Source organism: Lissotriton vulgaris, unplaced genomic scaffold, assembly GCF_964263255.1.
Source record: "Lissotriton vulgaris unplaced genomic scaffold, aLisVul1.2 SCAFFOLD_1527, whole genome shotgun sequence".
Classification (NCBI taxonomy): Eukaryota; Metazoa; Chordata; class Amphibia; order Caudata; family Salamandridae; genus Lissotriton; species Lissotriton vulgaris.
In genome coordinates, this window is record NW_028241337.1 from 250,043 (window position 1) to 263,765 (window position 13,723).

Consider the following 13,723-nt stretch of genomic DNA (forward strand, 5'->3'; position numbering starts at 1 on the left):
CCAAACATCGTAATGTGATAATGAAATTGTACATAACATGAAAACGTTTAATGTTTTAATTTTGTTTTAATAAATACGGCCGGGATGGTCACTCCATCCCACATCCAAAAACTTTAAGAACTGTTTCCGGTTTCCCTCCTTTTGGGGATTGTGTTGAGAGGGGGTGGCGGGTATCTCAGCCATATAATAATGAATTGGTACTTGGGATAACAGGATAACAGGGATAAAACTGACTCTGGTGGGATTCGAACCCACAACCTTTGAATATCTTTTTTACATTCACCTAGAAGTCCAATGCGCTATCCATTGCGCCACAGAGCCAATCTGCTATAACGAGGTGCAGAGATGTTCTGAAATGAAATAATGAGCTATTAGCTGTTGATCAGCTTTATAAAGTTCATTTGATACTATAACCATGGCTATATTTTGAATATTGAATTGGTGAAATGATATTCACCGTCTCAGACTACATGATACCATTGGTAAATCTACGTACGACTTAAGTTTAGTCAAATGGCACATAATATGTGAGACAGATGTGTATTTCACAACTCCATGAAAGACGTTTTTGCAATTTTAGTAATGGAATATCTTATTCGTCATGCAGGGGTCCACAAAAAGAGCATACAATTAGAGTACTTTTTCTTTAAAGGAAACAACCGCCTGAACAGGGACTTGAACCCTGGACCCTCAGATTAAAAGTCTGATGCTCTACCGACTGAGCTATCCAGGCTCTGCTATACTCTACCTTAAAATCAGCTAAACAAATGTGGACGTACACTGACCTACACTTTGTATATTTATATAATTACATATATTAGCAATCAATATTCTAGAGTTTAATAATGAATTGATATTTTAAGCATTTGAAATTTCAGCAGCACACGTAATCCATTATAACTCCGGAAATTTGTACTATCTCATTTTCGGATGACATAGAAATCACGTGTTTAAAATGACACTGTGAAATTAATAAAGGGCCAAATACTATTACTAACTCCTAAATTACATTTTCAGCAGTATCATTGGGAATTTCCTCTTGGGCATAGACTATGCAACATTTTCAAAGCAAACAGTCTCTGTTTAAGTAGACTTTCTTTCACTGCCATTTTGGTAAATGTTTCTGGTGATGGAGAAGCAGGATTGCTGGTTACTGTTTCAATTAGTTATAAAATAGAGGAGGGAAAAAATTGACCCAGTTGGTGTTCGAACCCTTAGCGTTTGAATGCTTTTGCTACATTCGCCTAGGACTCCAAGCCGCAATCCATTGCACCAGAGATCCGACCTGATTCAACAAGGTGATCAGAGATTCACAAATAAAAAGATGACCTATAAGTTGTTGACCAACTTTATCAAATTAATCGGACACTAGCTTACATTTTGAACATTGAATTGGATAAAAGATAATCAACATGTCAAACTACATGATACAGTTTGGGTAAGTCTTCTTAACCCTTGTCAAAGAAAGTAGAGCACAGATGGGTATGTAAGGACTCGATCAAGACTTTTTTGAACCATCTGTAATTGGACTTCCCATTCATTGGATCCTGAAAAGAGTATGCAATTGATATACATTTTTTTTAACCAAGCCGCCTGAACAGGGACTTGAACCCTGGACCCTCGGATTAAAAGTCTGATGCTCTACCGACTGAGCTATCCAGGCTCTGAGGCAGCAATACACAAAATGACATTATCAACATTAGGAAGTGTCCCAACTATCACTACGTTTTTTTAACCCCTTGCGTGCGGGGCGTATTTTCCGCCTGTGCTGACTCCGCCTTGCTCGGGCGGAGTCATGACGGAACGGTTTCGTCATCAGCACAGCTCACCCGTAGCTGATGACGGAACCGTTCTGTCATCAGCACGCAAGGGGTTAAGATGGTTGCCGGTATTAGTACTAAATACAGAGAATATAATAATGAATTGGTACTTGGGATAACAGGATAACAGGGATAAAACTGACTCTGGTGGGATTCGAACCCACAACCTTTGAATATCTTTTTTACATTCACCTAGAAGTCCAATGCGCTATCCATTGCGCCACAGAGCCAATCTGCTATAATGAGGTGCAGAGATGTTCTGAAATGAAATAATGAGCTATTAGCTGTTGATCAGCTTTATAAAGTTCATTTGATACTATAACCATGGCTATATTTTGAATATTGAATTGGTGAAATGATATTCACCGTCTCAGACTACATGATACCATTGGTAAATCTACGTACGACTTAAGTTTAGTCAAATGGCACATAATATGTGAGACAGATGTGTATTTCACAACTCCATGAAAGACGTTTTTGCAATTTTAGTAATGGAATATCTTATTCGTCATGCAGGGGTCCACAAAAAGAGCATACAATTAGAGTACTTTTTCTTTAAAGGAAACAACCGCCTGAACAGGGACTTGAACCCTGGACCCTCAGATTAAAAGTCTGATGCTCTACCGACTGAGCTATCCAGGCTCTGCTATACTCTACCTTAAAATCAGCTAAACAAATGTGGACGTACACTGACCTACACTTTGTATATTTATATAATTACATATATTAGCAATCAATATTCTAGAGTTTAATAATGAATTGATATTTTAAGCATTTGAAATTTCAGCAGCACACGTAATCCATTATAACTCCGGAAATTTGTACTATCTCATTTTCGGATGACATAGAAATCACGTGTTTAAAATGACACTGTGAAATTAATAAAGGGCCAAATACTATTACTAACTCCTAAATTACATTTTCAGCAGTATCATTGGGAATTTCCTCTTGGGCATAGACTATGCAACATTTTCAAAGCAAACAGTCTCTGTTTAAGTAGACTTTCTTTCACTGCCATTTTGGTAAATGTTTCTGGTGATGGAGAAGCAGGATTGCTGGTTACTGTTTCAATTAGTTATAAAATAGAGGAGGGAAAAAATTGACCCAGTTGGTGTTCGAACCCTTAGCGTTTGAATGCTTTTGCTACATTCGCCTAGGACTCCAAGCCGCAATCCATTGCACCAGAGATCCGACCTGATTCAACAAGGTGATCAGAGATTCACAAATAAAAAGATGACCTATAAGTTGTTGACCAACTTTATCAAATTAATCGGACACTAGCTTACATTTTGAACATTGAATTGGATAAAAGATAATCAACATGTCAAACTACATGATACAGTTTGGGTAAGTCTTCTTAACCCTTGTCAAAGAAAGTAGAGCACAGATGGGTATGTAAGGACTCGATCAAGACTTTTTTGAACCATCTGTAATTGGACTTCCCATTCATTGGATCCTGAAAAGAGTATGCAATTGATATACATTTTTTTTAACCAAGCCGCCTGAACAGGGACTTGAACCCTGGACCCTCGGATTAAAAGTCTGATGCTCTACCGACTGAGCTATCCAGGCTCTGAGGCAGCAATACACAAAATGACATTATCAACATTAGGAAGTGTCCCAACTATCACTACGTTTTTTTAACCCCTTGCGTGCGGGGCGTATTTTCCGCCTGTGCTGACTCCGCCTTGCTCGGGCGGAGTCATGACGGAACGGTTTCGTCATCAGCACAGCTCACCCGTAGCTGATGACGGAACCGTTCTGTCATCAGCACGCAAGGGGTTAAGATGGTTGCCGGTATTAGTACTAAATACAGAGAATATAATAATGAATTGGTACTTGGGATAACAGGATAACAGGGATAAAACTGACTCTGGTGGGATTCGAACCCACAACCTTTGAATATCTTTTTTACATTCACCTAGAAGTCCAATGCGCTATCCATTGCGCCACAGAGCCAATCTGCTATAATGAGGTGCAGAGATGTTCTGAAATGAAATAATGAGCTATTAGCTGTTGATCAGCTTTATAAAGTTCATTTGATACTATAACCATGGCTATATTTTGAATATTGAATTGGTGAAATGATATTCACCGTCTCAGACTACATGATACCATTGGTAAATCTACGTACGACTTAAGTTTAGTCAAATGGCACATAATATGTGAGACAGATGTGTATTTCACAACTCCATGAAAGACGTTTTTGCAATTTTAGTAATGGAATATCTTATTCGTCATGCAGGGGTCCACAAAAAGAGCATACAATTAGAGTACTTTTTCTTTAAAGGAAACAACCGCCTGAACAGGGACTTGAACCCTGGACCCTCAGATTAAAAGTCTGATGCTCTACCGACTGAGCTATCCAGGCTCTGCTATACTCTACCTTAAAATCAGCTAAACAAATGTGGACGTACACTGACCTACACTTTGTATATTTATATAATTACATATATTAGCAATCAATATTCTAGAGTTTAATAATGAATTGATATTTTAAGCATTTGAAATTTCAGCAGCACACGTAATCCATTATAACTCCGGAAATTTGTACTATCTCATTTTCGGATGACATAGAAATCACGTGTTTAAAATGACACTGTGAAATTAATAAAGGGCCAAATACTATTACTAACTCCTAAATTACATTTTCAGCAGTATCATTGGGAATTTCCTCTTGGGCATAGACTATGCAACATTTTCAAAGCAAACAGTCTCTGTTTAAGTAGACTTTCTTTCACTGCCATTTTGGTAAATGTTTCTGGTGATGGAGAAGCAGGATTGCTGGTTACTGTTTCAATTAGTTATAAAATAGAGGAGGGAAAAAATTGACCCAGTTGGTGTTCGAACCCTTAGCGTTTGAATGCTTTTGCTACATTCGCCTAGGACTCCAAGCCGCAATCCATTGCACCAGAGATCCGACCTGATTCAACAAGGTGATCAGAGATTCACAAATAAAAAGATGACCTATAAGTTGTTGACCAACTTTATCAAATTAATCGGACACTAGCTTACATTTTGAACATTGAATTGGATAAAAGATAATCAACATGTCAAACTACATGATACAGTTTGGGTAAGTCTTCTTAACCCTTGTCAAAGAAAGTAGAGCACAGATGGGTATGTAAGGACTCGATCAAGACTTTTTTGAACCATCTGTAATTGGACTTCCCATTCATTGGATCCTGAAAAGAGTATGCAATTGATATACATTTTTTTTAACCAAGCCGCCTGAACAGGGACTTGAACCCTGGACCCTCGGATTAAAAGTCTGATGCTCTACCGACTGAGCTATCCAGGCTCTGAGGCAGCAATACACAAAATGACATTATCAACATTAGGAAGTGTCCCAACTATCACTACGTTTTTTAACACCTTGCGTGCGGGGCGTATTTTCCGCCTGTGCTGACTCCGCCTTGCGCGGGCGGAGTCATGACGGAACGGTTTCGTCATCAGCACAGCTCACCCGTAGCTGATGACGGAACCGTTCTGTCATCAGCACGCAAGGGGTTAAGATGGTTGCCGGTATTAGTACTAAATACAGAGAATATAATAATGAATTGGTACTTGGAATAACAGGATAACAGGGATAAAACTGACTCTGGTGGGATTCGAACCCACAACCTTTGAATATCTTTTTTACATTCACCTAGAAGTCCAATGCGCTATCCATTGCGCCACAGAGCCAATCTGCTATAATGAGGTGCAGAGATGTTCTGAAATGAAATAATGAGCTATTAGCTGTTGATCAGCTTTATAAAGTTCATTTGATACTATAACCATGGCTATATTTTGAATATTGAATTGGTGAAATGATATTCACCGTCTCAGACTACATGATACCATTGGTAAATCTACGTACGACTTAAGTTTAGTCAAATGGCACATAATATGTGAGACAGATGTGTATTTCACAACTCCATGAAAGACATTTTTGCAATTTTAGTAATGGAATATCTTATTCGTCATGCAGGGGTCCACAAAAAGAGCATACAATTAGAGTACTTTTTCTTTAAAGGAAACAACCGCCTGAACAGGGACTTGAACCCTGGACCCTCAGATTAAAAGTCTGATGCTCTACCGACTGAGCTATCCAGGCTCTGCTATACTCTACCTTAAAATCAGCTAAACAAATGTGGACGTACACTGACCTACACTTTGTATATTTATATAATTACATATATTAGCAATCAATATTCTAGAGTTTAATAATGAATTGATATTTTAAGCATTTGAAATTTTAGCAGCACACGTAATCCATTATAACTCCGGAAATTTGTACTATCTCATTTTCGGATGACATAGAAATCACGTGTTTAAAATGACACTGTGAAATTAATAAAGGGCCAAATACTATTACTAACTCCTAAATTACATTTTCAGCAGTATCATTGGGAATTTGCTCTTGGGCATAGACTATGCAACATTTTCAAAGCAAACAGTCTCTGTTTAAGTAGACTTTCTTTCACTGCCATTTTGGTAAATGTTTCTGGTGATGGAGAAGCAGGATTGCTGGTTACTGTTTCAATTAGTTATAAAATAGAGGAGGGAAAAAATTGACCCAGTTGGTGTTCGAACCCTTAGCGTTTGAATGCTTTTGCTACATTCGCCTAGGACTCCAAGCCGCAATCCATTACACCAGAGATCCGACCTGATTCAACAAGGTGATCAGAGATTCACAAATAAAAAGATGACCTATAAGTTGTTGACCAACTTTATCAAATTAATCGGACACTAGCTTACATTTTGAACATTGAATTGGATAAAAGATAATCAACATGTCAAACTACATGATACAGTTTGGGTAAGTCTTCTTAACCCTTGTCAAAGAAAGTAGAGCACAGATGGGTATGTAAGGACTCGATCAAGACTTTTTTGAACCATCTGTAATTGGACTTCCCATTCATTGGATCCTGAAAAGAGTATGCAATTGATATACATTTTTTTTAACCAAGCCGCCTGAACAGGGACTTGAACCCTGGACCCTCGGATTAAAAGTCTGATGCTCTACCGACTGAGCTATCCAGGCTCTGAGGCAGCAATACACAAAATGACATTATCAACATTAGGAAGTGTCCCAACTATCACTACGTTTTTTTAACCCCTTGCGTGCGGGGCGTATTTTCCGCCTGTGCTGACTCCGCCTTGCTCGGGCGGAGTCATGACGGAACGGTTTCGTCATCAGCACAGCTCACCCGTAGCTGATGACGGAACCGTTCTGTCATCAGCACGCAAGGGGTTAAGATGGTTGCCGGTATTAGTACTAAATACAGAGAATATAATAATGAATTGGTACTTGGGATAACAGGATAACAGGGATAAAACTGACTCTGGTGGGATTCGAACCCACAACCTTTGAATATCTTTTTTACATTCACCTAGAAGTCCAATGCGCTATCCATTGCGCCACAGAGCCAATCTGCTATAATGAGGTGCAGAGATGTTCTGAAATGAAATAATGAGCTATTAGCTGTTGATCAGCTTTATAAAGTTCATTTGATACTATAACCATGGCTATATTTTGAATATTGAATTGGTGAAATGATATTCACCGTCTCAGACTACATGATACCATTGGTAAATCTACGTACGACTTAAGTTTAGTCAAATGGCACATAATATGTGAGACAGATGTGTATTTCACAACTCCATGAAAGACGTTTTTGCAATTTTAGTAATGGAATATCTTATTCGTCATGCAGGGGTCCACAAAAAGAGCATACAATTAGAGTACTTTTTCTTTAAAGGAAACAACCGCCTGAACAGGGACTTGAACCCTGGACCCTCAGATTAAAAGTCTGATGCTCTACCGACTGAGCTATCCAGGCTCTGCTATACTCTACCTTAAAATCAGCTAAACAAATGTGGACGTACACTGACCTACACTTTGTATATTTATATAATTACATATATTAGCAATCAATATTCTAGAGTTTAATAATGAATTGATATTTTAAGCATTTGAAATTTCAGCAGCACACGTAATCCATTATAACTCCGGAAATTTGTACTATCTCATTTTCGGATGACATAGAAATCACGTGTTTAAAATGACACTGTGAAATTAATAAAGGGCCAAATACTATTACTAACTCCTAAATTACATTTTCAGCAGTATCATTGGGAATTTCCTCTTGGGCATAGACTATGCAACATTTTCAAAGCAAACAGTCTCTGTTTAAGTAGACTTTCTTTCACTGCCATTTTGGTAAATGTTTCTGGTGATGGAGAAGCAGGATTGCTGGTTACTGTTTCAATTAGTTATAAAATAGAGGAGGGAAAAAATTGACCCAGTTGGTGTTCGAACCCTTAGCGTTTGAATGCTTTTGCTACATTCGCCTAGGACTCCAAGCCGCAATCCATTGCACCAGAGATCCGACCTGATTCAACAAGGTGATCAGAGATTCACAAATAAAAAGATGACCTATAAGTTGTTGACCAACTTTATCAAATTAATCGGACACTAGCTTACATTTTGAACATTGAATTGGATAAAAGATAATCAACATGTCAAACTACATGATACAGTTTGGGTAAGTCTTCTTAACCCTTGTCAAAGAAAGTAGAGCACAGATGGGTATGTAAGGACTCGATCAAGACTTTTTTGAACCATCTGTAATTGGACTTCCCATTCATTGGATCCTGAAAAGAGTATGCAATTGATATACATTTTTTTAACCAAGCCGCCTGAACAGGGACTTGAACCCTGGACCCGCGGATTAAAAGTCTGATGCTCTACCGACTGAGCTATCCAGGCTCTGAGGCAGGAATACACAAAATGACATTATCAACATTAGGAAGTGTCCCAACTATCACTACGTTTTTTAACCCCTTGCGTGCGGGGCGTATTTTCCGCCTGTGCTGACTCCGCCTTGCTCGGGCGGAGTCATGACGGAACGGTTTCGTCATCAGCACAGCTCACCCGTAGCTGATGACGGAACCGTTCTGTCATCAGCACGCAAGGGGTTAAGATGGTTGCCGGTATTAGTACTAAATACAGAGAATATAATAATGAATTGGTACTTGGGATAACAGGATAACAGGGATAAAACTGACTCTGGTGGGATTCGAACCCACAACCTTTGAATATCTTTTTTACATTCACCTAGAAGTCCAATGCGCTATCCATTGCGCCACAGAGCCAATCTGCTATAATGAGGTGCAGAGATGTTCTGAAATGAAATAATGAGCTATTAGCTGTTGATCAGCTTTATAAAGTTCATTTGATACTATAACCATGGCTATATTTTGAATATTGAATTGGTGAAATGATATTCACCGTCTCAGACTACATGATACCATTGGTAAATCTACGTACGACTTAAGTTTAGTCAAATGGCACATAATATGTGAGACAGATGTGTATTTCACAACTCCATGAAAGACGTTTTTGCAATTTTAGTAATGGAATATCTTATTCGTCATGCAGGGGTCCACAAAAAGAGCATACAATTAGAGTACTTTTTCTTTAAAGGAAACAACCGCCTGAACAGGGACTTGAACCCTGGACCCTCAGATTAAAAGTCTGATGCTCTACCGACTGAGCTATCCAGGCTCTGCTATACTCTACCTTAAAATCAGCTAAACAAATGTGGACGTACACTGACCTACACTTTGTATATTTATATAATTACATATATTAGCAATCAATATTCTAGAGTTTAATAATGAATTGATATTTTAAGCATTTGAAATTTCAGCAGCACACGTAATCCATTATAACTCCGGAAATTTGTACTATCTCATTTTCGGATGACATAGAAATCACGTGTTTAAAATGACACTGTGAAATTAATAAAGGGCCAAATACTATTACTAACTCCTAAATTACATTTTCAGCAGTATCATTGGGAATTTCCTCTTGGGCATAGACTATGCAACATTTTCAAAGCAAACAGTCTCTGTTTAAGTAGACTTTCTTTCACTGCCATTTTGGTAAATGTTTCTGGTGATGGAGAAGCAGGATTGCTGGTTACTGTTTCAATTAGTTATAAAATAGAGGAGGGAAAAAATTGACCCAGTTGGTGTTCGAACCCTTAGCGTTTGAATGCTTTTGCTACATTCGCCTAGGACTCCAAGCCGCAATCCATTGCACCAGAGATCCGACCTGATTCAACAAGGTGATCAGAGATTCACAAATAAAAAGATGACCTATAAGTTGTTGACCAACTTTATCAAATTAATCGGACACTAGCTTACATTTTGAACATTGAATTGGATAAAAGATAATCAACATGTCAAACTACATGATACAGTTTGGGTAAGTCTTCTTAACCCTTGTCAAAGAAAGTAGAGCACAGATGGGTATGTAAGGACTCGATCAAGACTTTTTTGAACCATCTGTAATTGGACTTCCCATTCATTGGATCCTGAAAAGAGTATGCAATTGATATACATTTTTTTTAACCAAGCCGCCTGAACAGGGACTTGAACCCTGGACCCTCGGATTAAAAGTCTGATGCTCTACCGACTGAGCTATCCAGGCTCTGAGGCAGCAATACACAAAATGACATTATCAACATTAGGAAGTGTCCCAACTATCACTACGTTTTTTTAACCCCTTGCGTGCGGGGCGTATTTTCCGCCTGTGCTGACTCCGCCTTGCTCGGGCGGAGTCATGACGGAACGGTTTCGTCATCAGCACAGCTCACCCGTAGCTGATGACGGAACCGTTCTGTCATCAGCACGCAAGGGGTTAAGATGGTTGCCGGTATTAGTACTAAATACAGAGAATATAATAATGAATTGGTACTTGGGATAACAGGATAACAGGGATAAAACTGACTCTGGTGGGATTCGAACCCACAACCTTTGAATATCTTTTTTACATTCACCTAGAAGTCCAATGCGCTATCCATTGCGCCACAGAGCCAATCTGCTGTAATGAGGTGCAGAGATGTTCTGAAATGAAATAATGAGCTATTAGCTGTTGATCAGCTTTATAAAGTTCATTTGATACTATAACCATGGCTATATTTTGAATATTGAATTGGTGAAATGATATTCACCGTCTCAGACTACATGATACCATTGGTAAATCTACGTACGACTTAAGTTTAGTCAAATGGCACATAATATGTGAGACAGATGTGTATTTCACAACTCCATGAAAGACGTTTTTGCAATTTTAGTAATGGAATATCTTATTCGTCATGCAGGGGTCCACAAAAAGAGCATACAATTAGAGTACTTTTTCTTTAAAGGAAACAACCGCCTGAACAGGGACTTGAACCCTGGACCCTCAGATTAAAAGTCTGATGCTCTACCGACTGAGCTATCCAGGCTCTGCTATACTCTACCTTAAAATCAGCTAAACAAATGTGGACGTACACTGACCTACACTTTGTATATTTATATAATTACATATATTAGCAATCAATATTCTAGAGTTTAATAATGAATTGATATTTTAAGCATTTGAAATTTCAGCAGCACACGTAATCCATTAGAACTCCGGAAATTTGTACTATCTCATTTTCGGATGACATAGAAATCACGTGTTTAAAATGACACTGTGAAATTAATAAAGGGCCAAATACTATTACTAACTCCTAAATTACATTTTCAGCAGTATCATTGGGAATTTCCTCTTGGGCATAGACTATGCAACATTTTCAAAGCAAACAGTCTCTGTTTAAGTAGACTTTCTTTCACTGCCATTTTGGTAAATGTTTCTGGTGATGGAGAAGCAGGATTGCTGGTTACTGTTTCAATTAGTTATAAAATAGAGGAGGGATAAAATTGACCCAGTTGGTGTTCGAACCCTTAGCGTTTGAATGCTTTTGCTACATTCGCCTAGGACTCCAAGCCGCAATCCATTGCACCAGAGATCCGACCTGATTCAACAAGGTGATCAGAGATTCACAAATAAAAAGATGACCTATAAGTTGTTGACCAACTTTATCAAATTAATCGGACACTAGCTTACATTTTGAACATTGAATTGGATAAAAGATAATCAACATGTCAAACTACATGATACAGTTTGGGTAAGTCTTCTTAACCCTTGTCAAAGAAAGTAGAGCACAGATGGGTATGTAAGGACTCGATCAAGACTTTTTTGAACCATCTGTAATTGGACTTCCCATTCATTGGATCCTGAAAAGAGTATGCAATTGATATACATTTTTTTTAACCAAGCCGCCTGAACAGGGACTTGAACCCTGGACCCTCGGATTAAAAGTCTGATGCTCTACCGACTGAGCTATCCAGGCTCTGAGGCAGCAATACACAAAATGACATTATCAACATTAGGAAGTGTCCCAACTATCACTACGTTTTTTAACACCTTGCGTGCGGGGCGTATTTTCCGCCTGTGCTGACTCCGCCTTGCGCGGGCGGAGTCATGACGGAACGGTTTCGTCATCAGCACAGCTCACCCGTAGCTGATGACGGAACCGTTCTGTCATCAGCACGCAAGGGGTTAAGATGGGTTGCCGGTATTAGTACTAAATACAGAGAATATAATAATGAGTTGGTACTTGGGATAACAGGATAACAGGGATAAAACTGACTCTGGTGGGATTCGAACCCACAACCTTTGAATATCTATTTTACATTCACCTAGAAGTCCAATGCGCTATCCATTGCGCCACAGAGCCAATCTGCTATAATGAGGTGCAGAGAAGTTCTGAAATGAAATAATGAGCTATTAGCTGTTGATCAGCTTTATAAAGTTCATTTGATACTATAACCATGGCTTTATTTTGAATATTGAATTGGTGAAATGATATTCACCGTCTCAGACTACATGATACCATTGGTAAATCTACGTACGACTTAAGTTTAGTCAAATGGCACATAATATGTGAGACAGATGTGTATTTCACAACTCCATGAAAGACGTTTTTGCAATTTTAGTAATGGAATATCTTATTCGTCATGCAGGGGTCCACAAAAAGAGCATACAATTAGAGTACTTTTTCTTTAAAGGAAACAACCGCCTGAACAGGGACTTGAACCCTGGACCCTCAGATTAAAAGTCTGATGCTCTACCGACTGAGCTATCCAGGCTCTGCTATACTCTACCTTAAAATCAGCTAAACAAATGTGGACGTACACTGACCTACACTTTGTATATTTATATAATTACATATATTAGCAATCAATATTCTAGAGTTTAATAATGAATTGATATTTTAAGCATTTGAAATTTCAGCAGCACACGTAATCCATTAAAACTCCGGAAATTTGTACTATCTCATTTTCGGATGACATAGAAATCACGTGTTTAAAATGACACTGTGAAATTAATAAAGGGCCAAATACTATTTCTAACTCCTAAATTACATTTTCAGCAGTATCATTGGGAATTTCCTCTTGGGCATAGACTATGAAACATTTTCAAAGCAAACAGTCTCTGTTTAAGTAGAATTTCTTTCACTGCCATTTTGGTAAATGTTTCTGGTGATGGAGAAGCAGGATTGCTGGTTACTGTTTCAATTAGTTATAAAATAGAGGAGGGATAAAATTGACCCAGTTGGTGTTCGAACCCTTAGCGTTTGAATGCTTTTGCTACATTCGCCTAGGACTCCAAGCCGCAATCCATTGCACCAGAGATCCGACCTGATTCAACAAGGTGATCAGAGATTCACAAATAAAAAGATGACCTATAAGTTGTTGACCAACTTTATCAAATTAATCGGACACTAGCTTACATTTTGAACATTGAATTGGATAAAAGATAATCAACATGTCAAACTACATGATACAGTTTGGGTAAGTCTTCTTAACCCTTGTCAAAGAAAGTAGAGCACAGATGGGTATGTAAGGACTCGATCAAGACTTTTTTGAACCATCTGTAATTGGAATTCCCATTCATTGGATCCTGAAAAGAGTATGCAATTGATATACATTTTCTTTAACCAAGCCGCCTGAACAGGGACTTGAACCCTGGGCCCTCA

At 38.4% G+C, this 13,723-nt stretch overlaps 16 non-coding genes across 16 annotated transcripts; all 16 read right to left on the reverse strand.

The window, feature by feature from the left end:
- Nucleotides 1–230: 230 nt before the first annotated feature.
- TRNAR-UCU (transfer RNA arginine (anticodon UCU)) lies at nucleotides 231–321 on the reverse strand. Its single transcript is given in 2 exon segments — nucleotides 231–266; nucleotides 285–321. It is a non-coding gene; the product is annotated as a tRNA-Arg (tRNA).
- Nucleotides 322–660: 339 nt separating this feature from the next.
- On the reverse strand, nucleotides 661–733 carry TRNAK-UUU (transfer RNA lysine (anticodon UUU)). Its single transcript has one exon. It is a non-coding gene; the product is annotated as a tRNA-Lys (tRNA).
- A 1,226-nt stretch (nucleotides 734–1,959) lies between these two features.
- Nucleotides 1,960–2,050, reverse strand: TRNAR-UCU (transfer RNA arginine (anticodon UCU)). The gene is given in 2 exon segments: nucleotides 1,960–1,995; nucleotides 2,014–2,050. It is a non-coding gene; the product is annotated as a tRNA-Arg (tRNA).
- A 339-nt stretch (nucleotides 2,051–2,389) lies between these two features.
- On the reverse strand, nucleotides 2,390–2,462 carry TRNAK-UUU (transfer RNA lysine (anticodon UUU)). The gene has a single exon. It is a non-coding gene; the product is annotated as a tRNA-Lys (tRNA).
- Nucleotides 2,463–3,688: 1,226 nt separating this feature from the next.
- TRNAR-UCU (transfer RNA arginine (anticodon UCU)) lies at nucleotides 3,689–3,779 on the reverse strand. The gene is given in 2 exon segments: nucleotides 3,689–3,724; nucleotides 3,743–3,779. It is a non-coding gene; the product is annotated as a tRNA-Arg (tRNA).
- Nucleotides 3,780–4,118: 339 nt separating this feature from the next.
- TRNAK-UUU (transfer RNA lysine (anticodon UUU)) lies at nucleotides 4,119–4,191 on the reverse strand. The gene has a single exon. It is a non-coding gene; the product is annotated as a tRNA-Lys (tRNA).
- Nucleotides 4,192–5,416: 1,225 nt separating this feature from the next.
- On the reverse strand, nucleotides 5,417–5,507 carry TRNAR-UCU (transfer RNA arginine (anticodon UCU)). The gene is given in 2 exon segments: nucleotides 5,417–5,452; nucleotides 5,471–5,507. It is a non-coding gene; the product is annotated as a tRNA-Arg (tRNA).
- A 339-nt stretch (nucleotides 5,508–5,846) lies between these two features.
- On the reverse strand, nucleotides 5,847–5,919 carry TRNAK-UUU (transfer RNA lysine (anticodon UUU)). The gene has a single exon. It is a non-coding gene; the product is annotated as a tRNA-Lys (tRNA).
- Nucleotides 5,920–7,145: 1,226 nt separating this feature from the next.
- On the reverse strand, nucleotides 7,146–7,236 carry TRNAR-UCU (transfer RNA arginine (anticodon UCU)). Its single transcript is given in 2 exon segments — nucleotides 7,146–7,181; nucleotides 7,200–7,236. It is a non-coding gene; the product is annotated as a tRNA-Arg (tRNA).
- A 339-nt stretch (nucleotides 7,237–7,575) lies between these two features.
- On the reverse strand, nucleotides 7,576–7,648 carry TRNAK-UUU (transfer RNA lysine (anticodon UUU)). Its single transcript has one exon. It is a non-coding gene; the product is annotated as a tRNA-Lys (tRNA).
- Nucleotides 7,649–8,872: 1,224 nt separating this feature from the next.
- TRNAR-UCU (transfer RNA arginine (anticodon UCU)) lies at nucleotides 8,873–8,963 on the reverse strand. The gene is given in 2 exon segments: nucleotides 8,873–8,908; nucleotides 8,927–8,963. It is a non-coding gene; the product is annotated as a tRNA-Arg (tRNA).
- Nucleotides 8,964–9,302: 339 nt separating this feature from the next.
- Nucleotides 9,303–9,375, reverse strand: TRNAK-UUU (transfer RNA lysine (anticodon UUU)). The gene has a single exon. It is a non-coding gene; the product is annotated as a tRNA-Lys (tRNA).
- A 1,226-nt stretch (nucleotides 9,376–10,601) lies between these two features.
- TRNAR-UCU (transfer RNA arginine (anticodon UCU)) lies at nucleotides 10,602–10,692 on the reverse strand. Its single transcript is given in 2 exon segments — nucleotides 10,602–10,637; nucleotides 10,656–10,692. It is a non-coding gene; the product is annotated as a tRNA-Arg (tRNA).
- A 339-nt stretch (nucleotides 10,693–11,031) lies between these two features.
- On the reverse strand, nucleotides 11,032–11,104 carry TRNAK-UUU (transfer RNA lysine (anticodon UUU)). The gene has a single exon. It is a non-coding gene; the product is annotated as a tRNA-Lys (tRNA).
- A 1,226-nt stretch (nucleotides 11,105–12,330) lies between these two features.
- Nucleotides 12,331–12,421, reverse strand: TRNAR-UCU (transfer RNA arginine (anticodon UCU)). The gene is given in 2 exon segments: nucleotides 12,331–12,366; nucleotides 12,385–12,421. It is a non-coding gene; the product is annotated as a tRNA-Arg (tRNA).
- Nucleotides 12,422–12,760: 339 nt separating this feature from the next.
- TRNAK-UUU (transfer RNA lysine (anticodon UUU)) lies at nucleotides 12,761–12,833 on the reverse strand. The gene has a single exon. It is a non-coding gene; the product is annotated as a tRNA-Lys (tRNA).
- Between the last annotated feature and the right edge of the window lie 890 nt (nucleotides 12,834–13,723).